The sequence below is a fragment of the Camelus bactrianus genome, chromosome 11, assembly GCF_048773025.1.
Source record: "Camelus bactrianus isolate YW-2024 breed Bactrian camel chromosome 11, ASM4877302v1, whole genome shotgun sequence".
NCBI classification, from domain to species: Eukaryota; Metazoa; Chordata; class Mammalia; order Artiodactyla; family Camelidae; genus Camelus; species Camelus bactrianus.
Window position 1 is genome coordinate 75987283 of NC_133549.1, and position 25992 is coordinate 76013274.

At 35.9% G+C, this 25992-nt stretch overlaps 1 pseudogene; it reads right to left on the reverse strand.

Annotated features, from left to right (window-relative positions):
* Positions 1-14482, reverse strand: part of LOC105075405 (serine/threonine-protein kinase MARK2 pseudogene) — a 63683-nt pseudogene extending 49201 nt beyond the window's left edge.
* Between the last annotated feature and the right edge of the window lie 11510 nt (positions 14483-25992).

Below are 25992 nucleotides of genomic sequence, written 5' to 3' on the forward strand. Positions count from 1 at the left end.
AACACCACAGCATACTTCGGAGGTATTACAAGCTCAGTCGCAGACCACTGCAATAAAGCAAATACCACCATAAAGAGAGTCACACAAAGTCTGTGGCTTCCCACTACATGTGAAAGTTATGTTTACACTACACTGTAGTCTATTAAGTGTACAATAGCATTGTGTCTAAAAAGTGTACATACTTTAATGAGAAAATACTTTAGCTCTAATAAATGCTAACCATCATCCGAGCTTTCAACGAGTCATTAATCGTTCTGCTGGTGGAGTGTCTTGCCTCAGATGTTGATGGCTGATGACTGACCAGTGTGGTGGCTGCTGAAGGTTGGAGTCGCTGTGGCAATTTTTTTTTTTTTTTTCAAAGAGACAACAATGAAGTCTGCCACATCGATTGACCCTTCCTTTTGAGAATGATTTCTCTGTAGCATGCAATGCTGTTTGATAGCATTTTACCCACACTGGAACTTCTTTCAAAATTGAAGTCAATGCTCTCAGGCCCTTCTGATGCTCTATCAAATAAATTTACGTTATATTCTAAATCCTATGTTGTCATTTTAGCAAACTGCACAACATCTCCACCAGAAGTAGATTCCATCTCAAGAAAACACTTTCTTTGCTCATCCCTAAGAAGCAACCCTCCTTGTCCTGTAAGTTTTATCCTGAGATTGCAGCAATTCCATCACAGCTTCAGAAGCCACTTCTAAATCTATTTCTCTTGCTATTTCTAGCATATCTGCATTCTAGCATAAAGGCAGTTACCTTTCCCACTGAAGTCTTGAATCCCCTCAAAGTTATTGATAGGGGCTGGAATCAACTTCTTCCAAGCTCCAGTTAATAGTGATACCTTGACCACTTTCCATGAATAGTGAATGTTCTTACTGGCATCTAGAATGATGAATACTTTCCAGAAGGTCTTAAACTTTGCCTAGATCTATCAGAGGGATCCCTGTCTGTGGCAACTGTAGCCTTTTGAAAGGTATTTTCTAAATAACAATACTTGAAAGACAAAATTACTACTTCACCCATAGGCTGCAGAACAGATGTCGTGTGAGCAGGCACGAAGACGTTACTCTCACTGCACACCTCCATCCGAGCTCCTGGGTGACTAGGTACATTGTCAATGAACAGTAATATTTTGAAAGGAATCCTTTTTTTCTGAGTAGTAGGTCTCAACAGTGGGCTCAAAATATTCAGCAAATCGTGTTGCATACAGACGTGCTGTCGTCTAGGCTTTGTTATTGCACTTACAGAGCACAGGCAGAGTCGATCTAGTATGGTTCTTCAGGGCCCTAGGATTTCCATAATGATAAATGAACTTTAGCTTGAACTTCAAGTCCCCAGCTGTCTTAGCTGCCCTTTGAAATATGAAGCCAGGCACAGACTTCTCCTCTCTAGCTATGAAAGTCCTGGATGGCATCTTCTTCCATGTCTACATTGAAAATCTGTTGTTTAATGCAGCCACCTTTATTGATTACCTTAGTTAGATCTTCTGGATGACTTGTTGCAGCTTCTACATCACTATTTGCTGCTTCACCTTGCATTTTGATGTTATGGAGATGGCTTTCTTTCCTTAAACCTCATGAACCAGCCTCTGTAGCTTCAACCCTTTCTTCTGCAGCACCCTTACTTCTTTCAACTGCCACAGAATTAAAGAGAGTTAGGGCTTGGCTCTGCATTGGACTTGGCTTAATGGAATATTGTGGCTGGTTTGATCTTCTACCTTGACCACTAAAAATTTCTCCACGTCAGCAATAAGGTCGTTTCACTTTCTTATCATTTGTGTGTTCACTGGAGTAGTACTTTTAATTTTCTTTGAGAACTTTTCCTTTGCATTCACAGCTTGGCTAACCATTTGACACAAGAGGCCTAGCTATTAGCCTGTCTTGGCTTGTGACATGCCTCCCTCACTAAGTTCAATCATTTCTAGCTTTTGATTTAAAGTGAGAGACATGTGGCTCATCCTTACATTTGAACACTTAGAGGTCATGGTACGGTTATTAACTGGCCGAATTTCAATATTGTTATGTCTCAGAGAAAAGGAAGCCTGAGGAGAGGGAGAGATGGGGGAACAGCTGGTGGGTGGAAATAGCAGAACACACAACATTTAGTGATTTAGTTCACCATCGTCCATGGGTGCAGTTTCTGGCACCCCAAATCAATTACAATAGTAACATCAATGATCACTGCTCATAGATCACCAAGAGAAATATAACAATATCAATAAAGTTTGAAATATTACACAAGTTACCAAAATGTGACACACAGACACTAAGTAAGCAAATGCTATTGAAAAAAATGACATTGATAGATTGGCTCAATGTAGGGTTGCCGAAACCTTCAATTTGAAATAATCCACAGGGAGGTAGATGTACCGCTGTTACTAGTACCTAGAGTAGTAGTTTATACTACATCTGTGTATACATAGAATTTGTACCAAGGAAAATATTAAAACTATAAATTTTTTTTTAAATTGTGCAACTTTTCCACATTGTGTTATGGCTGAGAGGCAACTTTCTAGATAGGAACTTTCATTTAGTAGTTTTCTATAAGTCAGCATATATGTGGTATTTCTGTTAAGAATAGAAAATTAATCTCTCACAGGTGGTAATATAAATCTTATCAAGTTTCTAATTCTATAGTGTATCATTTTTTTTTTTTTTTTTGGTTGGTTGGTTGGAGTAAAAACCTTTCATTCCCCATTATTAGAACTCACAGGTCTGGATTTGAGGGATGGGATTAGTGTCATATGTCTCATCTACATTGAATGTAACCATTCATCAGCTTTTCTCAATATAAAGATGTCATACAGTCAAACCATCAGCAGTTTGGCTGCAAAGAACACAGCCCATAGCCTAGCCTAAGAAACGAATCCTGGGAATCACAAGGATTTTATTTTTCTTATTAGTCTTGGGCCAATTCTGTTCTCCAAGCTCTCTCTCTTAAGGAACTCTTTAATCCTCTAAAAATGAGTCTTCTAAGACTGAAACCTGAAAGGGAGGTGGCTTCTTAAGTCTGAAAGACTAGAAGTCAGAACACATGCTTCCTTAAATGTACAGACCTCACAACCCATGAATTGATTAGGCATCAGACAGAGACAGAGGACTAGTTTATTCGGGGGGCTATGGTTTTCATGCAATTCATCTGTTCAATGTGTTAGAAAACCACTGAATGAAGAAGAAAAATATCCCATTTCTGTCAAAAAAAGATAAAACAAATGACAGCCCTCTAGGAACTGGGAATTCTGCCAGGAGCTATGTTCATTGACCTACTTCTCAATTGCATCTATGAAAAGGATTTTGTCCACAACTTTGTTCAAATCATACACCCTATTACAACATATGCCTTGATAAATACTAAGTCTGGGTCATACTTATCATTTAATCAATGTACATACATATATATATGCATATATATGCATATAAACATATGTTCATTAGCACACAGACACACATGCAAGAATACATACATATACATGTATACACAGGTATTTATTATATACAAATCAGTTTGTATGTAAAATAGCATGAAACAAATAAAAATATGGTATCATAAAATATATTCAGTTTATCCTCGACTCAGTTAATATCACTCCAAATTTTCTACTTTAGTAACTCAAAGTAATTTTAGAAAATGCTTTGAGGTTATTTAATAATATTCTAAAACACCATATAAAAAGTTCAGAGATAAAAAAATGATGACAAGGAAACTAAAAATTTATACTGAGGGTGGTAAATTATATAAATAGTACTATGAAAACTTAAGTAAGTGACATAAAAGACATTCTTGAGGTGCTTTTCTATAATGTAAAGGAACAGGACAAACATTTGCAGGAAGAGAAAAAAATGTTAAGAATTTAGAAGAACCATCTAATCTATAAATTATATGGGATCCTTTGGAAGGAACCATAAAAATTAGAAAAGAAATGGTCAAAATATAATAAAGTATAAGTTAAAATAAAGAGCATAATTAGTAGATATGAATAGTATAAATAATACACAAATATAACTATACTGGTATATTATTATTATTAGATTAAATGGATATAGAAAAACTATACCCAAAAGATGATGATGTCAGTTTTCACATTAAGTAACAAAATTAAAACTGAACATAAATTTCTTCTTTGCAGTGCTGAAAATCAAATGTCAAAGAAGCAGTTTTAAAAATTAAAATGTTATTCTGTTTCCTATAGGGTCGGAGAGGTAAGATCTCACCAGACTGACTCACGCACAGGAAATCATTACAAAATCTGAACATAATGCAAACAGCAGGTACCTGGAGACACTGGGGAGTGAACAGAATTAAGCAGAATCTTGTGGGGTGTACAAACTCAGAGGAGAGGTATTTTACAAATGGATTTCATATTGTTATTGCTCTTAGATTTGAGCCTAAGCATTCAGGATGCTATGGGAAGCAACAAGGCTGCCACTGGAAAAACCACGGTCTTCTGGGCCTGGATATTCACAACCTCAGAGACTTAGAAGAAACTCAGAAGGCAAAGAGACAGAGAAAGGATATCCTAATTCTATCTACATGACTCTCTGAACCATACCTGTAGGAAACAAAGCAACTCAGCTAAAAACAAAAATTCTGAATTAAAATCAGATCTGTTGACCAAGAAACAGAGTTTGTTATTCCCATGCAACAAAAATTACAGAATTCAGATTCTCCATGCTCAGGACACAATAAGAAAATTGCCAAATATACAAAGATCTAGGAATTTGGAACATATTTTGAAGAGCAAAGAAAATCAACTGAGATTTACCCTGAGATGACCAAAATGTTGGAACTAGCAGCCAAGACTTTTAAAGTGACTACCAACAACTCTCCTCAGTGATGTGAAACAGAACACACTTTCAATGACTAAAAAGCCAGGGAATCTCAGCAGAGAAATAGACATTATTTTTAAAAAGAAACAAATTTTTATCCTAGAACTGATCAATGCAGAATCTACAATAACAGCGAAATGTAAGGGGCATAGGCAATATTCTTGGAAATGAAGATGGATCAATAGAAAATATTTACTGTCAATAGCTCTAAGGAAAAATGTTGAAAAGTGAACAGAACCTCAAGTACCTGGTATATGATATCAAATGGTTGAAAATATGTACAATTGGAGTTCCAGAAAGAGTGTAGAGAAAAAAAATAGTGTAGAAAAATACTGGAAAATAATGGCTGAAAATTTCCCAAATTTGATGAAAGACAAAAGCCAGTCAATTAGAATAAACACATAGAAGCCACACCAAGATACAAGCCATGTTATAGTCACATTTTGAAAGCTAAGTATAAAAAAGCAAATCAAAATCACCTAGAGAAACAAATATTACACGCAAGGGGATGATGATTTTATTAAGATCTGACATCTCAAACTACAGAGGAAAGAAGAATGAAACAACATCTTTAAAGAGTTCCACAAAAAGTTTACTCTAGTAGCCTATGTCTAGCATAAATATCCTTACAGGATGAATTTGATATGTAAACATTTTCACTTTAAAGAAAGTTTACTGGCAGGACATCTATACTGTAATGTATGTTAAAGAGATTCTTCAAACTGAAGGTAAATGATACCTAATAGAAACCTGGATTCTCAGAAAGAAATTAAAAGCACCAGAAATGGTAAATATTTGAATAAATGCAAAATAATATTAGGTCTTTATTTCTTAATTTTCATGTAGTTCATATACTTGAAACATAAATTATAATATTATCTAGGGACTTTATCATATATGTACAGATGAACACATAAAACAGCTATATGTATAGAGCTGGAATTTTTTTATATTTTATGTAAAGTAAATCAATACTAACTTAAGTGGATTGTGGAAAGTTAAGGATGTATGCTGTAATCCCTACAGCAACTATAAAAATATTATGCAAAGAACCACAACTGAAGAGCTGACAGGATAATTAAAATAGAATATCAACATGTATTCAAATAATTTAAAATTTAAAAAAAAGAAAGAGAGAAATAAAATTTTAGGAGAAAATAAGAAATAAAGTGATAGATAACTGAACCAAATCACTAATTATGTTAGAAACTAATGGAGTAAACCATGTGCATGTTCCTAATGACAGAGTTTCAAAATACATGAGACAAAACTGACAAAATTAATTTAAGAAGTAGACAATCCCACAGTATTATGAATATTTTAACATCATTATCTCAGCAATTGATAAAACGAGGCTCAAAAACTAAAGCCAAAGGAAAAAAAAAAATATCAGAACACCCTTATCAAATTCATTGATATAATTAACATTTACAGAACACTACACTAAACTACATTAGAATATACATTTAGGGCACATGGTAATTTTACCACAATGAACCATAGATTGGTGTATAAAACAAGTAAAAATTCATTTAAAAAATTAAATCATTCAGAATATATTTTCTGAATGCAGTGGAATTAAATTGGAATAACCAAAACCCCTAAAATATGTAGCTATTAAACAACATTCTTCTGAATGACCCGCAAGTTAAAGAAGAAATATCAAGGGCAATGAAAAATGTTTTAAAATGAAAAATCATGAGTATATATTAAAATTGGTGGAGTGCTGCTAAAGCAGTATACATAGGGAAAGTTTTAGTTTGGAATTTATACATTACATTAAAATAAATTTAATGATATGAGGTATTACTTTAAGAAATTAGAATAAGAATAAAAAATAAATAAACAATAAGTGTAAATAAGAAATAATAAAGCTAAAATCATAAATAGACAAAATAGAAAAAGAACAACAGAAAAGAATCAATGAAACTCAAAGCCAGTTCTTTTATTTTGAAAAATCAATAAAATTGATAAGCTTCTCTCTAGTTAATTGATCAACAAAAAAAAAAGAGAGAGGGAAGATACATATTGTCAATATCATTAAAGTGGTTTCATCACTTCAGATGCTAGAGATATTAAAAAATAATAATAAAGAAATATTATGGATAATTTGACAACCTAAATGGAATGGACAAATTTCTGGGAAGATACCAAATTACCAAAATCAGTGCAAGAAGAAATAGAAAATTTTAATAGCCTGATATACTTTAAAGAAATATAATTCAAAAACGAAAAACTTTCCTGGAAAGAGAAATCTAGGTCCAAATGGTTTCACTGGTTATCTCAATAACTTATGTAACAATGAAGTAATACAAATCCCATGCAGACTCTGTCATTAAAATATAGAGGAAGAACGGAATCTCAACCTGTTTTATGACACTATTATTGCCTTAAACAAAAATCAAAGACATCACAAAAAATAAAATAGGTCAATAACTGTAAAAACATACAAACAAAAATTATCAATAAACTTTTAGCAAATAGAATCCAACAACATAAAAATGACAGATAATACATCATACCCAAGGGTTGCTCTTCCTGGGAATGGAAGGTTGGTTTAACATTAGGAAATCAATCAATGTAATTCAGAATATTAATAAAATTAAAAAGAAAAACTAAATAGTATTTTACACAGATCAGAAATAGCATCTAGCAAAGTTCAAGACCATTCATGCTAAAGATTCTCAGCCAACAAGGAAATTTCCTCAATCAGATTAAGGACATCCATGAAAGATGTACAACTAGGGTCATATTCAGTGGTGAAATGCTCAATGCTTTCAGCATAAGATCAGGAACAAGGCTAATGTTCACTCTCACTGCTTCTATTTAACATTGTATTGAAGATCCTATCCTGTACTTTATTAACAGGGAAAAAAAATTTTCTTAAGACATATCGAAAAGAAAGGAAAAAGTAAATCTGTCTTTATTTAATTACAAGCTTTGAAGGGCTTATACTATCTTATTTTAAGACTTACTACAAATCATCAACTATCATTAGAGTATATTGTTGGTGTAAGAGCAGACATATATAAAAGTGGAGCATAATGAACAAACCAGAAATAGACCCACCATGTAATTGATCACTTGATTTCCTAGAAGGGCATTAAGATAATTCAATGGAGGGAAAGATGGTCTGTTCTACAAATAACATTGGAGTAAATAGAAACCTGGTTAGAAAAAGTAAAGACCTTTACCTCAAACCAAGTAGAAAATTAACTTGGAATCGATCATGGACCTAAATGTAATTGCTCAAACTTCTAGAAGAAAACATGTTATTTTTAAACATTGGTTTAGGGAAACGTGCTTTAAACAGGATACAAAAAGCACAAGCCATAAAGTTTTTAAAAAGTGGTAAACTTCATAAAATTTAAAACTTTTTACTTTGAAAGACGAAGTTATGAAAATTAAAAGGCAAGCTAGAGACTGGGAGAAAAATACACCTATATAATACAAGACTTCTATTGAGATGATTATAAGGAATGGTTACAACTCAATTATAAGAAGATAATCCAACTTAAAAAGTGGAGAAAAATAGAAAGCACACACGAAAGAAGATACACGTAATAGTAAATAAGCCCATGAAAAGAGATGCAACATCCCTAGTCATCAGAGGACAAAAAAATTTAAACAAGTTACCGCTATCCACCCACTAGAATGGCTAAAGTTAAAAAGACTGACAACACCAAGTGTTGGTGAGGCTATGAAACAACCATCACACACATAGCTTGCTGGGGAATGCAAAATAGCACATTCACTTTGGAAAATAGTGTGACATAAAATGCCATGTAGATTTACCATAAGAACTCGAAATACCACTCCTAATTATTTACTCAAGGGAAATGAAAACATACCTACATGCAATAACTTGTACGTGAATGATTATAGCATCATTTTCATAATAGTCAGGAACTGGGAACAACACAAATGTCTATTACCTGGTGAATGAATAAACACATTACAGAATATCCATATATAGAAACTACTCAGCACTAAAAAGAGACAAAAGGTGATTACATGCAACAAAACGGATGAATCTCAAAAAACATTCTGTTAAGTGAATGAAATCAAACAAATGACCACATAATGTAAAAGCTCATTTTATAAAGTTTGGTCAGTTTTTTTACACCTGTGAAAGACCCACACCGTTTGACCTACAGAGTCCACAGTCTGGATCTTGCTACTTGCACACTGTGGATGCAGTCCAGTGTGATCCACTGTCTTCTGTTACTCCTGCAAATAGACAGCTGATCCAGACAATGAATCAGACAGTTTTGATCCCTTTGGCAAAACTACCATTTTTATGAAATCTAATAATAGAGAAAAGACAGATAGCCAATTCGTAGTTGTCTGAGCCTGGGTTAAGAGAGCCAATCAACTATAAGGAACAATGAACAAACATCTAGGCGATGAAAACATTTTCTATCTTGTGTTGGTGGTGATTACAGAACACTATAGGATTATCCAAATTCATCAAACTGTATAATTAAAGTTAGTGAATTTCAGTTTCTATAAATGATATTTTGATAAAGCTGGAGGAGAAAAAAACAAAAATAATACTGTTGAAAAATGAATATATAAAAAAGAAAATATAACCACAAAATACCTGCAATTTTATTACACATAAATATATTATTTTAGTATTTCACTTTATGCTTGTTATGATTTTCAGTGTTTATAAATACTGGTATTTCTTTTTATTAAAATGTTATATATTATACAATATTTTAAAATGTATTTAATAGCAATGAACAGTCAGTAAAAAAACCCTAAAATTATAGAAATAAAGTTAAGATAATTTTCTGATGACTTATTCCAGCTGACAACTTAATTGAAATTAATAATTCAAAGATATGAAATACATGGTCTGTGCTTTCTTTCTTTGCCAATCCTAGAAAACTGGAAAAGGTATTTTTTTGAAATGAAATGCTTTTACTTGCTTGCTTCATGACCGCTTAAAACAATACATACTGCTTCCCTCTTCAGCATTTGTTAACAAAAAAATTTAAACTTTTTATATACTTAGTGCATTGTGCCTATAGAATTATTAATTCTAAAGAAGGTTTGTTCCAAGCAGAACTAACTGTGCAGAGCAACATAATGGAGACTGTCACTGAAAAGGAATTTGAGATGTAGTTTTCTGAATCTTCAAATTGAATGACCTGGGTTAATTTTTTTTTCATGTTGGTAAATTTATTATCTGACAGCAGACTTCTTTTTAGAATCTTTTTTTGTAAGGACCTGTGATATAGTATGGTTTAAATATGAATACAAAAATAAAACAGCATGTATAATAGACTTTCAACTATTGTATCAACTTCAGCAAAGTCATTGCATGGAAAATGTCCAAATAATAAATTATTATTTTAATTTTTATTTTGTGGACGACATGCTAATGTTAGTAAAGTATGAATTAACTTTATTAAGTGTTGGAATGTATGGTTTACTTGACAAGAATACACATCATTATTTCTGAACAATGAAGGAGGTCTTTAAAACTTTTTTGCTTCTAAGTACTATTGTATTTCAGGTAAATTCTACCAGAAACCAAAATATATTTTTCTTCCACCGCCAGAATTGTCCATATCAATAATTCTGCTTTATCTTTTAAGAGAGAGCACCGTCTGACAAATGGCCATGTCCGCACAGAGCAATAAACTGCAAAACATCTGACTGTTCACTCACCACTCAAAAATCTCCCTGACAGTTAGCACCAGAACAGCTTCAGAGACCAAACAGGAATAGACATGGCTTTAATAAGCTGAGTGAGAATGCCGTGATTCACATCCAAGGTCTTTTTCGCAGTTTGCTTCTTCCTCTAACAAGGTACAGGACTTGAGCTACTTCCCCGGAATACCAAATGCACGAGATGGGGAGCCTGCTGCAGGTCTCATCCATGTGCTTAGATGAGAGCTGAGCTCAGTTGTCTGGATAAATGTAGGCAGGACGGCCAGCTGCAAGGCAGCCTACCTGGCAGAGGTCAAATAATAGGCACCTTTAAACATCTCTCCCAGAGGAAGAAAAATACCACACAATGCTGACCATTCAAGGAGAAATAGTATCCATGTAAAAATGTTGTTCAAACAAGCACCTTTCCTAAGGTTGGGGTGGTGGGGGGTAGGTCTTCCCATGGCAAAAGTAAAAGCTAGACAAAAGCAGTATGTGACAATCTGAGCTTTGAGATCTCACCTAAAATTCAATGTCTGGTTAGTGGAGTGATTTTAGGAATTTTAGCTTTTAGTTCTTTCAAGACAGTTTCCAATTGGATCAGTGATTCTTTGTTTCTGTGGCTTTATATTCATCCCACACTGTGTGGGAAATGTTTGTGAGCTGCATAGGTGGTTGAAATGGGGAGTCATCATATTAATGGGTTGGAAAAAATAACCTGTCGTGAGGTTAAAATCCCTGACCTACAACTTAATATAGACTTCTATGAGATTCAAGTTTCTCCATCTTCAGAATGGGTTGCGTTAATATTAAATCTATATATTGATCTTGGAGGGCTGCTGGAAAAATTCAATAAAAGATTTAGTGTAACATCTTTCTCAAATAGAAGACCCTCATTATTGTGCCAATTTCATTCACTTTTTTCTAATTGAAATATAGTCAGTTTACAGTATTGTGTCAATTTCTGGTATTCTGAGCCTCAGATAGTCAGGTTGGAATTCTTCCTTCTTCCATATTTAGCCCAATTTTATGCTTTCATCTCATCCACTTGATCCATGTAACCTTTTATATTCCTTTTTTTTTATCCCATTTTCATCCTCAATTCCCATACACACAGACAAACGTTCCCTCCTACAGACACACACCAACACATACCGACACACAAATCTGGATAAGATACTTGACTTACAACAGGAGCTCTACTTTCCTACTTTCTAGACTGAAGCCTACCGTAGTTAAAAAGTGTATGAGGAGTCCAGCTTTGACTGGTTCCCACAATGTATGCTTTGGAATCAACTTACATTATAACCAGTTGCAACAGACTATCATTTTTCACATCTCTCCTATTCTACTTCCAGTATGATAATTACACTTCTCCCACCCTGTTGAACTCAGGTCTGCAGTATGACTTGCTTTGACTAATAAAATTTTAAAAGAAATGATATATTTCACTTTTTGGCAGAGGTATTAAGAGCCAGTGTTTATACCACACAGCTTTTTTCCATCCTCCTTGTGATTAAAATGTTTTAGGAAAGGACTGCTTTGAAAATAGCACTATTTACAATGGCCAAGACATGGAAACAGCCTAAATGTCCATCAACAGATGACTGGATAAAGAAGATGTGGTATATTTATACAATGGAATACTATTCAGCCATAAAAATGACAACATAACGCCATTTGCAGAAACATGGATGTCCCTGGAGAATGTCATTCTAAGTGAAGTAAGCCAGAAAGAGAAAGAAAAATACCATGTGAGAGGGCTCATATGCGGAATCTAAAATAAATAAATAAATACATACATACATACATACATACATACATACATACAAAACAGAAACAGACTCATAGACATACAATACAAACTTGTGGTTGCCAGGGGGACAGGGGGTGGGGGTGGGAAGGGACAGACTGGGGTTTCAAAATGTAGAATAAATAAACAAGATTGCACTGTGTAGCACAGGGAAATATATACAGGATCTTGTGGTGGCTCACAGCGAAAGAGAATGTGACAATGAATGTATGTATGTTCATGTATAACTGAAAAATTGTGCTCTACACTGGAATTTGACACAACATTTTAAAACGACTATAACTCAATAAAAAAAATGTTTAAAAAAAATAAAATAAAATAAAAAAAGAAAGAAAAGGACTGCTTTGTTAGCCTGGGTCCCTGAAAGACAACAATGATGATAACACAGATCATGGGTCCAAGCCAACTTTCAATGAAATACATCATGAACAAGACGTATTTCTAAGCCAATGAGATTTGGGATATTCTTTATTACGACAGCTTAACCTGCCTTCTCAGGACTAGGCTACTACTGCAGCCTGAACTAGGTCCTTTATTTTGAGTAAATAGACTTCAGCCTTATTTTCTGTTCTGTAATACAATTTTTAGAAATCTTTTAAATAACACAGTAATTTCATTCAACTGGGTGAGTTTTATACACTCCAACTCCACATTAAGAGGCTGTAGCTCTCTGCTTGATTATAATTTCTTGGATTTCTATTAGCATTGGCTCTGGGTTTCCCATCAGTATAATCCCCCCACCTGTTGCAAAACCCATTTATTCATCTTGGGTACTTTAACGACAATTGCCTGATGAACTGTGATCTGACAATGCCACCCCTCCTTGGGCAGCAGGCTTTATATCCCCGGTCTTAGTGTCTTTTTCCAGCATCAGCACCTGGATGTAGCCCCCTTACTGTCTGTTCCGCTCCTGTTGCTGTGATAAGATTCGGTTTCTGGGTTCCTCTCAGTTTATAAAATAACTAATTTTGATTAAACCACACTTCTATCAATAATAGAATATCCACTCTGTGAGTTACTGACCTTGAGACATTATCATTTTGAGCTTTAATTCTGATACCTCTTATGATTTTTGTGAGAATTTAATAAAACATGTTGCCAAAGATCATTTGACCAATTGTGTGTGCCAAGTTCATTTACCTATGGGAGCTGGGAAAATCATTCAAGAAAGTAAATATAAAATTTTTACCACTTCTGTATGTATGCACACGTACACACACGTTCATTGCTTAGAGTTAAATGAACTACCGTGTACGTATTTTTTCCTAGATCCTCTGGTTGATTAGAGATAAATTGCTACATTTTGGGGGGAAAGAACATTGTTTCTTGAATACTTTCCAGAATTTGCAATCCACTTAAAGAATAAAATGTCTGTAGAGTACCCAAACGCCACTCCATGGTCTGCAGTAGTGCCCTCTCTGCTGACACTCCAAAAAAAATTTTTTAATACAGGTTATTGGGATACCATACTGATATTCCAGTATATTAATCACCCAGTCCTTACCACCATTTAAACTGTCCAAAAAGTCACCAGCCTTATGGTGACTTACGGTGGTAAGGCGGGTCTCTAGAAAGTCTGTGTCAATGTTTTAGTGGATTCCTGGCATTTTGGCTCGGTCTGCACCTTTCAGTCGAGTTCTGCCTACTTTCACACTTCATGCCTATGATGGGCTGAATGTTTGTGCCTCATCAAAATTTATATGTTGAAACCCCACCTCCAGGGTATTTGGTGATCGGTCTTTTGGGAGCTGAGTAGGTCTTGCAGGCTCCACCCTTATAAACGGGAAATGTGCCCTTTTAAAGGAGACCCTAGACAGATACCTTGCCCCTTCCTCCATGTAAGGGTATAGCGAGAGGATGGCTCTCTATGAACCAGGGAGTGGGACCTCACCAGACACTAAATCTGATATGCCTGGATCTTGGACTTCTCAGCCTCCAGATCTGCTAAAAATAAACTTCTGTTGTGTAAGTCACCCTGTCTATGGTATTTTTGTTATAGCTGCCTGAACAGACTCAGACAAGGCCCTATCATTGGTTTGCCCACAGGCTCCAGTGCCATCCTCTTATCAGTAAAATCACCTACTCAGCTCCCTTCTAGAGAGGGGCAAGCCTTCAGACTCACCCACACCCACTTGAGGGGCAGCTCTTCAGGGTTTAGTGCATCAATCGTGGCTGCCATGCTACCCAGTGGCATGTTACTCTTGATATGAAACAGGAAAATGCTTTAATGGGGAGATGAATCTGAAGTCCAGGAAAATGTCAAGCAATTTCCCTCATAAAAACTCACATACACTTTAAACTCAGAGATCAACACAGATCCACATTATCATATAGAAAGTCACTGGGAGAAAGCTGGGCAAGTCATAAGGCCTTGTGCACTTGTAAATAAATTGCATTTGCTTTTCTACAATGGAAAAGGACAAAGCAAAGGAATGGATGCTGATAGTCTTTTACTCCAAGCAATAAACTGTCAGAAGAAGATTAGGAGAGAGAGAAAATGGTAGCAGACCTTAGAAGGAGATTAATCATGATGTATAAATTTTTTAGGGCAAGAATTTAGAAATGTTGAGGATTACTAAGGGGAGGGAGCCCACAAGAATCAGTGGTAGCCTGGTTGGAAGAGAATAAGCCTTCTAGATTCCAGGCCAACATTTTCCACCATCCACTGCACTGTCTGGATCATTACTTCTTAATCCATTTCACCCACTGCAGAAACATCATTGTGGGATGATGACTGACAAAAAGATGCCAAGAGAAACAGAGAATATGGAGTTTGATGGCAAAGATACTCTGACCTTGCACATGGAGCATGCTTCCCATTTCTCCTCCAAATCACTGTGAGAATTTATTATTGTCCCTCATCGAACCACCTTTAAGAAATGAGGGTTTGACTGAGCCTGAGGAGCATTCTCTATGTCATCCTCTTAAGATATTAGACCTTAGACTGCCTGAAATGTAACTGCTGCTGCAGACTCTGGCAATGAGTCCAGCCCACTTCTGAGAGTTTTACTGTAAAGTAAAAAGTTTTACTGGTGACTGAGGGGTCATCTTAAATATGCCTGGACTTGGCTACTGGACAACAGCTCAGCTCTAGCTGTTCCCAGAAGCCCATTCCATCGGCCCATTGATGTTCTTTAATTTGAAAGGTAGTGATACTGAGATTGGTCTAAGGACAAGGAGCTGGCATTTATTTCCTTATATCTTTGTCCTAGAAAAATGCCATGTCTTGATTTAATGGTATTTGTAATTCCAAAGTGAGTTAAATGTCATGACTAAAAAAAGTGAAAAGGTGATTTTAGAATAAAATTTATGTCAGTAGACACAGGCCATGGAGAGGGTCAAGACAACCTATCAAAGGCAAGGAGAGACCTAGTTTATAAATGTCATTCCGTGAGAGAGAGAGTGTGTGTGTGTGTCTCTGTGTGTGTGTGTGTGTTAAAGAGAGAGAGAAGATTCTTCCAAGACTTTATGAGAACTTCTATACTCACAGAAGTAGCCATACTTTGGATTATGTTCCATGTGGAGAGCACAAACCCTTTGTTAGGCAAGAAAAGGTCTATTTCAACGTCTTCCTATTTTTCCTGAGCAACCCCCACCCTGCCCCTTTCATCTATCCTTGTCTGGGCCTTAGAGGGCTGCTATATATTTCCAGAATAAGTCAGGTCACTGTAGCAGAAAAACCAGTAATACAAATGAATTAATTTTTTTTTTTGCATTGCAATTGGGGTGACAAAACTCAAAAGCACAAGGAATTTAAAAAGATGAAGTTATTTCTGGTTTCAGCTCCCACACATAAAAAGTGCAGAAGTTGTTACTCCTATCCTTACAATAAGAAATAGCTAGACAAAGTAGAAATCAATTATTTTTAAAAAAAAAAAACTGTCAGAGAAAAGAGAAAATCAATTATTTTTTAAGAACTGTCAGAGAAAAGACATTACAGGGCAAACCATTACCCGAAAATCTGAAGCGTCAGGCATATCCAGAAAGTCACAGCAACTGAGATTCGCTTACCTGGAACAGATGCAAACTGATGTCAGAAGCCACTGGGAACAACTTTGTTAGTATTTTTGATGATGTGGTGGAGGCTGAATGAAGATCGGCATGAGAGGAAGAAGTTCCTGGGCACCCCAGTCATACAGCGCTCCTCATACTTCCCTGGGCTTTACTTTAGGATTCTAACCAACTTCTCAAAGTAAGAGCCAAGAAAACTTCCCACAGGAACCTGAAATGGGATGGGAAGGGTAGCCATTGTAAACCCCGACCCAGACCATTCTTTCTATCAAAGGCTTAACCTGCAGGGGGCGCTAGAGGCAAGTTTGATCAATTTGAACCAGAGAGCAGTCCTGAAATCTTTTTTCAGTTGGAGGAAGGGAACTCTGTTCCACTTCTGCCACTCCACCTTTCTGTCTTACCTAAGGAGAAATGAGTAACAGTCAGCAGGGAAGAGGATTCAAAAAAGCAGACTGAGAATGCGCTATCCAGAGAAAGAACTGGAGAACAGGGAAGAAAATGGGCTGCCAAGGTGTCCTTCCAGAGGTGAAAGGGTGGTCAAAGTGTAATCCATCCATACCATGTAAAATATTCAGTGGTGAAGAAGTAGCCACTAAGCTACTCAAAGACATAGATGACTTTAAATACATACAGCCGAGCGAGAGAAGCCAGAGCGAGAAGACTGCATACCATATGATTCCATTTACATGACATTCTGGGAAAGATAAAACTACAGAGATATAAAATATGTACTTGATTGCCACAAGTTTCGGGAGTGGGGAGGTTAAAACAGGTAAACACAGGGAATGTTTTTAGAAGCGGAAACTAACCAACCATGAAACTAGATAATTCCTGATTCTCTCTCTTGCCAGAGCCCAGTATGGGACAGGGTGGCTTCGAGAAAATTCCAACTCTTCTCTCTCTGGGGAAGAAAGGGAGTAGAACATATACCCAACATTTTGACTTTTAGGGGGGCTGCCTGAAGGAACAGTTTCTATCTTGCCTGTAATTTTTTTTTGTAAGGGTCATATTTCCCTATTCCTGTGTATATCTATTTTTTTTTTTAGTTAGGATTTCAGCATTTGAAGAATCAGCCAACTCTCCAGAATTTGTGGTCCAGTTTCATAGAGGGGGGACTTTCGGTTGTCCCAGCTAGAGATTTTGGAGACCTCTCGAATCTTCCTCAGAGATGCATCCTGTCAGTACTTGGATTCAAGCAAGACAGAAATGGAAAGTGGGCACCGCAATTTCCTTTTAACTGTTCCACCATCTTGCTGACCTCACTTCTCCTATTTGATTTGATGCAGAAGGGAGAAAAGAATAATGATTAAAACGAGCTAAAGAAGTAGCGAATAGAAAACTGAGGGGAAAAAAATCAACAGTTGGTTTTTTTGCAAAGATAAACAACAAAACTCTAGCTAGACTTAAAAAAAAAAGGATATTCAGGTAGCTAGAATTAGAAATGAAAGAGGGATATTACAACCAATGTCACAGAAATAAAAAAGATTATGAGGCTATTATGAAGAATTACAGCACAACAAATTGGTTAATCTAAAAGAAATGAGTAAATTCTTAGAAACATACAACCTACCAAGACTGAATCATGAAGATATTTAAAAAAGAAAAAAACACAAAAACTCAACAGACTTATAACTAATGAAGAGATTTAAGCAGTAATCAGAATCTTCTGACAAAGAAAAGCCCTAAGACCAGATGGCTTCACTGGAGAATTCTACCAAAAATTTAAAGAATTAACACCAATCTTCCACCAGCTCTTCCAAAGTATCAAACAGGAAGGACCGTTTTCAAACTCATTCTGGAAATAGCGGGGAATGTTTAGATTACCACATGTACTAGGTGTTAGTAACATTATTTTGCCAGGAGTAAACTGCTTAGGGACTAAGAAACTGCTTGGATTTCTAACTTGTGTGAATCCTGATGTTCTGATGTCTTTATGTGGTTTACAGAGTTTTGGAAATTGGGAAGTGGGGTACACGTGTATTTTAGGGTTAGGTTACTCTGACTTTGGACATGTTGTGATAGCCATAACAGACGAAGGGAAAGACACTTCCAGCCTGACCCTTCTGAAGGACACTAGCTTCCACCAGGATGTCTTACTAACCCTTTGACTGAGACACAGCTGAGTAAACACTTGGGGAGGAGATTTTTGAAATGTAAATTTGTTTAGATTTATACATTTTCTGGATAAAGGATGGACTTTTGTTTTAGACTTTGAGTTTGCTGGGAATTTGATAATGTTACCCATATTTTTCAAATTTGGACTGTGTCTGAATTGCAGGTAAAATATTTGGGTCACATTGTCACATAGCTCTCCAGTGAGCAGGGTTGGACGGGGGCCTTGGCACAATTAACAATGGTAAACTAGGTGAATATTTGGCCAGGCTTACAGTCTAAGCTTGGAATTCATTTAAATGTTGGCTCTCTGACATATTTCGTATTTTCCCATCTCACTAGTTGCAGAAGATATAAAATGAACACGTGACACACTCACAGCGGGAGGAAACAGCCTCCCCCTCTGATCCCTTCCCCCAGTGGTCAGCTGCTGCTCTGCTTGATCACAGACTTAAACAGTGAAGCCAGTGAGTTAAGAGAGAACCAATCAACCACACAGGGTAGCATATAAGAAGGATAAATCTGTTGAAAGACTACTTGGGTTCAAACCTTTTCACTCCTATTTACCGGCTGTGTGACCATGAGTAGTTCACTTAATCTTGGGAAATCACGTTTTAGCATCTTTCAAATGATGATATATATCAGCACTTCCCGCAAAGTATAATGAATAATATATGGAAAGCATTTACCCTAGTGTCTGATACATAGTAAGTTTCAATAAAATCAGCTGTCATCACCGTTATTATGTTTGAGCACAGCACAGAGCCATGCGTTTTACTCAGCCTCTGCTTATGTCTTACCTTGCTTTCCTTACAACCAAGTTATCCCAACGAACTTTCTGCACAGCACATCCACTATTTTCTCTTTGTTCCTGCATTCCTTCAAAGCTTACATGATCTAGATGTGTCTGCCTAGGGAGATGGGCCCTCTGTGAATGTCAAGTCCTACCCTCGCCCCTTCTCCATGCCCCTGTACCTCCCCACAAGGCTCATCCCTTCCGTACCCATTAATTACCAGCTCATTAATTACTGGGTAAGGGTTTTGCCACGCTAACCTACCCTTCAGATAAATTTAATAAAATATTAACACCGAAGCTACTGAAAAATTAAATACTGTGTGTGATCTTCCTTAGAATTATGCAATAGTAACTCTGAACGTAAACTGCTGTTGCCCAAACTATGAGGATAAATGGTGCGAAGGCTCAGAGTAGTGGCTGTAGCCAGGGTACATGTTCTTCTCGCCCCTCCCTTTTCACTATTTGTTAAATAATGCCCTAAGCACCCACGGCTGGCTGGTGAAAAAAAATGTGGCAGAAACTTGTTCAAGGATTTCTTTCTTCCTACAGGTCAGGAGAACAGTGTCTGAACAAGCTCAGTGTGAAGGCTGGGAGAATCATCTTGTCTTCCCAAACTTTCTGTGTGCTCTTTTAAAAAAAAATTTTTTTAAGGGTATTAGGTTTATTTATTTATTTATTTATTCATCATTCATTCATTCATTCGTTCATTCACTTACTTACTTACTTAATGCCTAATGGCTGTACTGAGGATTGAACCCAGGACCTTGTGCACGCAAAGCCCGCATTCCACTGAGCTATACCTGCTTCCCCCTTCTGTGTTCTCTGATTTTGCAGACAAGAAAGCTGAATCCTAGACATACAGTGACTTGTCCAAAATCTTGTACTGAGCGGTGTATTAAGCAGTTTCTCAAACTCATCCGTTTCCCTCTTTACGCTTTAGTTTCCTCAAATGTGTCTCCTAGGCATTTCATCTTTTACAGCCTGCTTTGACTCCTGAGCACTAGCTGCCCCAAGCTTAGGAAATGCTGAAATGCTCGGCTATAACCTCCTTTCCTTCCTCACTTTGTTTTCTGCTGTATACTTTCTTTTCTATTTCTTCTGAAAACCCAAACCCTAACCCCTTTTATCAACATCAACACTCAGGCATATATTTTATATTAATCATTGTTGGTTTCTATGCCTTTCTTTCCAAGCAGCGTATGCACTCTTCGATGAAAGCCCCACGCCTTTTAAAGGAGATTTTTCTAAACTGAGAAACATTGCTTACATCTAAATACACTGCATATGAATCTAGAAAGTATACAGAGCGACAAACTGAACATTCCACTCACTACTCAGCGCTGGCTTATAGGACAGAACAGTACCAACATTTTAAAGCTCCTGAATACCTCTCACTGCCAGACTATACCTCCTTCATTCCCAAACTTAGCCTCCATTTAATTGTGTTTAATATTTCCTTGATTTTCCTTATAGTTTCACTAGAGTTAAGGATTGTTGATTTGAATGGTATCAGAATGAAAGGGCCCCTGTCTTTTTTTGTCGTTTTACTGTTAGGTTTCAGCACAAAGAAAGTAGAAATAGTGCTTTTTGTGTGTGTTTGTTTGTTTTTATTATTATTTGAATAAGCAGAAGAAGGCATCATGTCGCTGAACAGCCAGCCGTAGCTGCCCTGCGAGGTACCTGACGTGCTCTCCATCTGACGGATGGGGGACCTGAGGCTCTGAGAAGCTCTGCTGATGCAGCCTTGCCCCTGGCTGGGTAGACAGTGCATCAGAGACATTTCATTCCTGGCTCCTCTTCCACTGTCACCACTAGCGCAACAGGACACCGTGCAACGTCACTTTGGTTTGACTACAGTAAGAACTATTTTTGAGAGTTCTTGAAGCTTGACCACTTTTCTACATTTACTTTTTTTCAATCCTTCCACTCCCCACCTCCGCCACCATCACTGGCATGCTGAATTCATGTTTTAGAGGAAACAGAGAAGTCAGATGCTGATAAAGATCATGGCTTTCCTGCTTTCAAGTGGTGATTCCTGAATTACCCTGTTGGTGTAAAACAGAAAAGCTGTGGTGTGGGGGGTAGAGGAGAGGCTGGCATCACAAAGGCAACAAGATGTGGCCAAAGCATCGTCCACTTAATTCAAATGAACACCCTATGGACTTCGGCAAAGGCCTCATGGGGCTTGCCTTCATCCTCATGACCCAGCAGAGTAATCTATCTTCCCCTCATCTTTGCTCTTTGCTGGAATCCTCGATCCTGATTTTGTTTTGGTGATGTTGTGTTTTAACTCTGATCCAAACCACAGGTTGTAGCTACTGTTGAGCTGTTTCTGCTGCCAAGACCTAGGCTGGACCTGCCTCTGTTTAGGTTGGTGCTCTATTTACCACTTTTCTAGGAGCTTTTTTTCTCACTTTTTCGTCACCTTCTCAAATGGTTATGACCTTGGTCAGAGTCCCAGATGGTAATAAACAAAATGAAAGAAAGAAGAAACGTAAGGCAATTTGGAGGGCAAGAATCTAATTTAAAAAGTATGATTCTAACATTCAGAAAATTAGATTTAACATCTAGTTGCTATTAATTATTAGCTGTGTTTTCTTGTTCAAATGACTTACCTTGTTTGTAAAAGGAGAAAGATAATACTTGCCTCACATGTTTTTTCTAATTAAAATTTTTTAAAGATGATATGCTTAAATGCACTGTCTAAGCTCTAAAGGCTTAAATGATTAAAGTTTTTTAAAAAATAATTATTAGGACAAAAAAGATTAGAAAGATGTGTGGTTAAACAACAGTTTCGATGAGGTTCTAGACACTACTTTTTAAATAATCATTTTCTTGTAAAAATGAATGCACATGGAAATGAACACTCGACACTAAATATAGAGAACTGAAATATATTAAAATGATCTGAGTAGTAGTTAAAAAAATAGAATAAATATATTATTGTAAAATTTTGCTTTTACTTTTCAGGTAGGTTATCAAACTAAGAAATATATTGGGTTCTCTATTTTGTCTTTTCTGATAACAAAGGAATCTTACAACTATTTCTGGAGAGATTTGATTCAGGGGCAGATGTCAAAATTTCCTAGGTATAATTTCTCCCTTTTTGTTAATATCATAATTAGGCTTCATGTAAAGGTACTCATGTCCTACTAATCTCTTTGCTGTGCTTCATTTAAAAATACCTAGCAATATGTGAATATTTGAAAGTGCCTTTCACACTGAGATCACTTGTCCATTGTTCTACAATGGCAAATTGCAACAGGAGAAATCCAAATGTCAACATCCTCAGCTTTCAGCTGGGCTCTTGACAACTCCGCTAGGAACAAATTTATTGAAATAAAATTGTCCAAAAAAGTCCATGAAGAGTGTGGTGCTGACAACGTATATAAATAAAAATAAAATATTCTCTCAGTCCAGTGACTTCATAATACAATTTTTATTAGAAAATATTAAATTATTTATCGAGTATTTACCAAGGGTAAATCATAATCATTTTATTTTTTCCAGTTCAGAGGCTACTTTTTTTCCTGTCACTATAATGATACCTCTTGTGAATTCATTCACCTTACATTTTGTCAAAATACTTTGAAAGTGTTGACAAAAAGCTGCCTCCTTTAATAAAGCACCTTATTCTGGTGAAATGGTTTTTCCTCATGACTTCATGGTCTCTGTCTCCTGCTCCCTGGAAATCTTATCTTTCTCTAGATTTAAGAATTTAAGTTTCTTTTTAAGTCTATGTTTCTAAAGTAATTTACAACACACTGGATTTAAATATCTTCTTGGGACAACTGTTTTGAATTAGATTTTATGAAATTTATTATTTCCCTTGAGAAATTTTATCTTCCTACCAAGTGCTTAATTTTTTCCTCTATATTACGTGTATTTACTACTTTATATTCCAAGAGAATTACAGCATTTTCACTCATGGAAAAAATAATTAGTAATGAAGTAATATAGCTGGCTGCTAACTCCTGATGTAGTCTTTCCCTACTTCAGATATAATGATGATCAAAACAAAACAAAATATGAAGTTATCTATGTGTTTCCAGCAATTAAGGCATTTTCAGTTACTGAAAGACAATGGGTTACCACTAAGGAACTCCATCTCTGGTCTCTATGTGCGGAGCCACAGGAAAGAATCTGTCCTCATCTGCAAGAACATAAGACGTTTCATCCTTTCTCCGCTCTGCCCTATGCTCACACATGCAAGACCACACTGAGCAGAAAACCCACTGCAGCTCTACCGCAAGGCTGCTCCTCTGCGAGGTGGACGGAGTGCTGTTCTCCCTAAGCATCACAGATGAGAAACAGCTAGAAGAATCAAACACCAGCATATCTACACTACAAGAAATGTTGAAACAATGTTCATCAGGACGAGAGAAAATGGTATCAGAAGGAGCTGGATGTATCCTCCACAAAGGTAGAGAGCTGGAAATAGTAAATAAGTAGACAAATATATCAGAAATGTTAAAGTTTCTTTGGAAGGCAACTTACAGTGTTCAGAAAAAGTAATGGCAATGTATTGCATGGATTAAAACATGACAGGAAAATGAATGATAACAACAGCACAAGGAATAGAAGGGTAGCAAAAGGAAGTCTACCATCATTAGATCCTTTCGTTGTAGTTGGAGGGCCATAATATTATTTAAAGACAAACTGTGCTAAGTTAAAGGTGCATATTCTAAACAGTACACAAACATTGGGATACCTAACAAGTCAACAGAGGGAAAAAAATGAAACTCAAAAATAATTAATTAAAAGAAAACATAAAGAGGGAAGAAAAAGACATTAGAAAAGATACCGGGGGGGGGGGGGGGGGAAGAAAACAGAAAAGAAATGGTAAAACTCAAAAATACTGATTTTTATGTTTAATATGAATAGTAAAACCCCTCCAATTAAATGGGAAATATTGCCAATCTGGCTAAAAAGCAAAAAATCAGTCATATACTGTGTATGTGAAATCAGCTTTCAATATAAAGGCTCAGATAGGCTAAAAGTAAGAAAACCAAAAATAAATAACATGTAAATACGAATCATAAGAAAGTTGGAGGTACTGTATTAATGTCAGACAAAGTAGCCTTACAGGACAAGAATTATCAGCAAAATAAGGAGTGTTATTTCATATCAAGAAAGGTGTCCAGAAGATATAAAATTCCTAAATGCCCAATTTAAAGCCCTAAAATAGAGATTTAAAATATATGAGGCAAAAGCCTGATAGAAGTGATAGGAGAACCAGACACACCTACAATTATAACTGAAGATCTCAGCACTCTTCGAAATTGATAGAAGTGGCCAGAAAATCAATAGATACTTAAAGGACCCTTGAATATCTAATTGATATTTTCTACGCCTGCCCAGCAAGAGCGGGATACATATTTTCAATTGTATATGTGAACAGGCACCAAGTTACTCCATACGCTAACCTCCAAAACGAGTCTTAATTAATTTCCAAAAAAAAACCCTTAAACTACACAGAGAATGTTTTCTGACCACAGAGGATGTTACTTCTGACAACAGGATTAAGTTAGAAATAAATTTCAAAGAGGTATCTCGAAAAAACCTCAAATAATTGTAATTCAGCAAAGCTCACCTGGATAACCATGGGTCAAGTAGGAAATAATACGTTGAAACTGAATGAACATCAAAGCTTAATATATCAAAGTGTGTATAAGTTACAGTAAGTAGTTGAGACAATTGTACTGGCATCATAATAATAGATTTAAGTTTCAGAAGAGACAGTCCAGGAATAAAATCATATACATAGTTGTTTGATTTTGAAAAAAGGCACCAAGGTAATTCAAGATAAATCTTTCAACAAACAGTGCAGAAACAATTGGATATATACATGAGCGGAAAAAATGACCCTTATCTCATGGTATACACAAATTTAATCCTAAATAGTTAAAAGTTCAAAATGCAACAGTCCTAAAATTTCCAAAAGAAAACAGAGGAGGGAAATTTTTGCTAATTTAGAGTAGACAAAAGATTTTGTAGGTCACAAAAAGCATGACATAAAAGAAATACACTGAGAAATCATATTTCATCAGAATTAAAACATCTGATCTTCAAAAGACTCTATTAAGAAAATACCCAGTTTATAGTTTATTTGCTAAATTTTATACTTATGTTTTATGCACTTTTCTGTATGTATTCTATTTCCCCAAACTAGAATTTAACAAGGAGTGATTTTTATTTTATCATCAATGGCTAACATTTATCTGAAGCAAATATAAAAAATCTTGTGTGTTAATTCTACATCTTGGCATGTTTGTGGTTACATTATCACTAATTTTTCCAACATTCTTAAATTTTTTTCATAATCAAAATGCATAGGTAGATCATGTAGCAACATAATGAATTTGATGGGATATTAAGAAAATTAGTATTTTAAATTATTTTTGTACTACCCACTACATAAAAACAAAAGATGCATATAAAAATGATCTAAAACTGAAAATGCCATCAGTTATTTTTCTATGATGGTAGGAAATTGGATATTTTTTAAGCCCTGTTAATTTTTGTTTTTTCTACAGTTCATGTGGCTACTATGTATTATATTTGACATATTCAAAAAGTAATTAATGAGCATCATAATTATGATATTTCAGATCTACTCAGGGTAGTGACCCATCTCTGAGAAAATAAACCCTGTGCATTTCAGAGAGGGTTGTCTTAGGGTTCTAAAGTGATGACCTTTCTTTGGGATGTAGACAGACGAACAAGAAAACTCTTGGTGGCATAGAAAGAACCAGGCTAAGGAACGATTC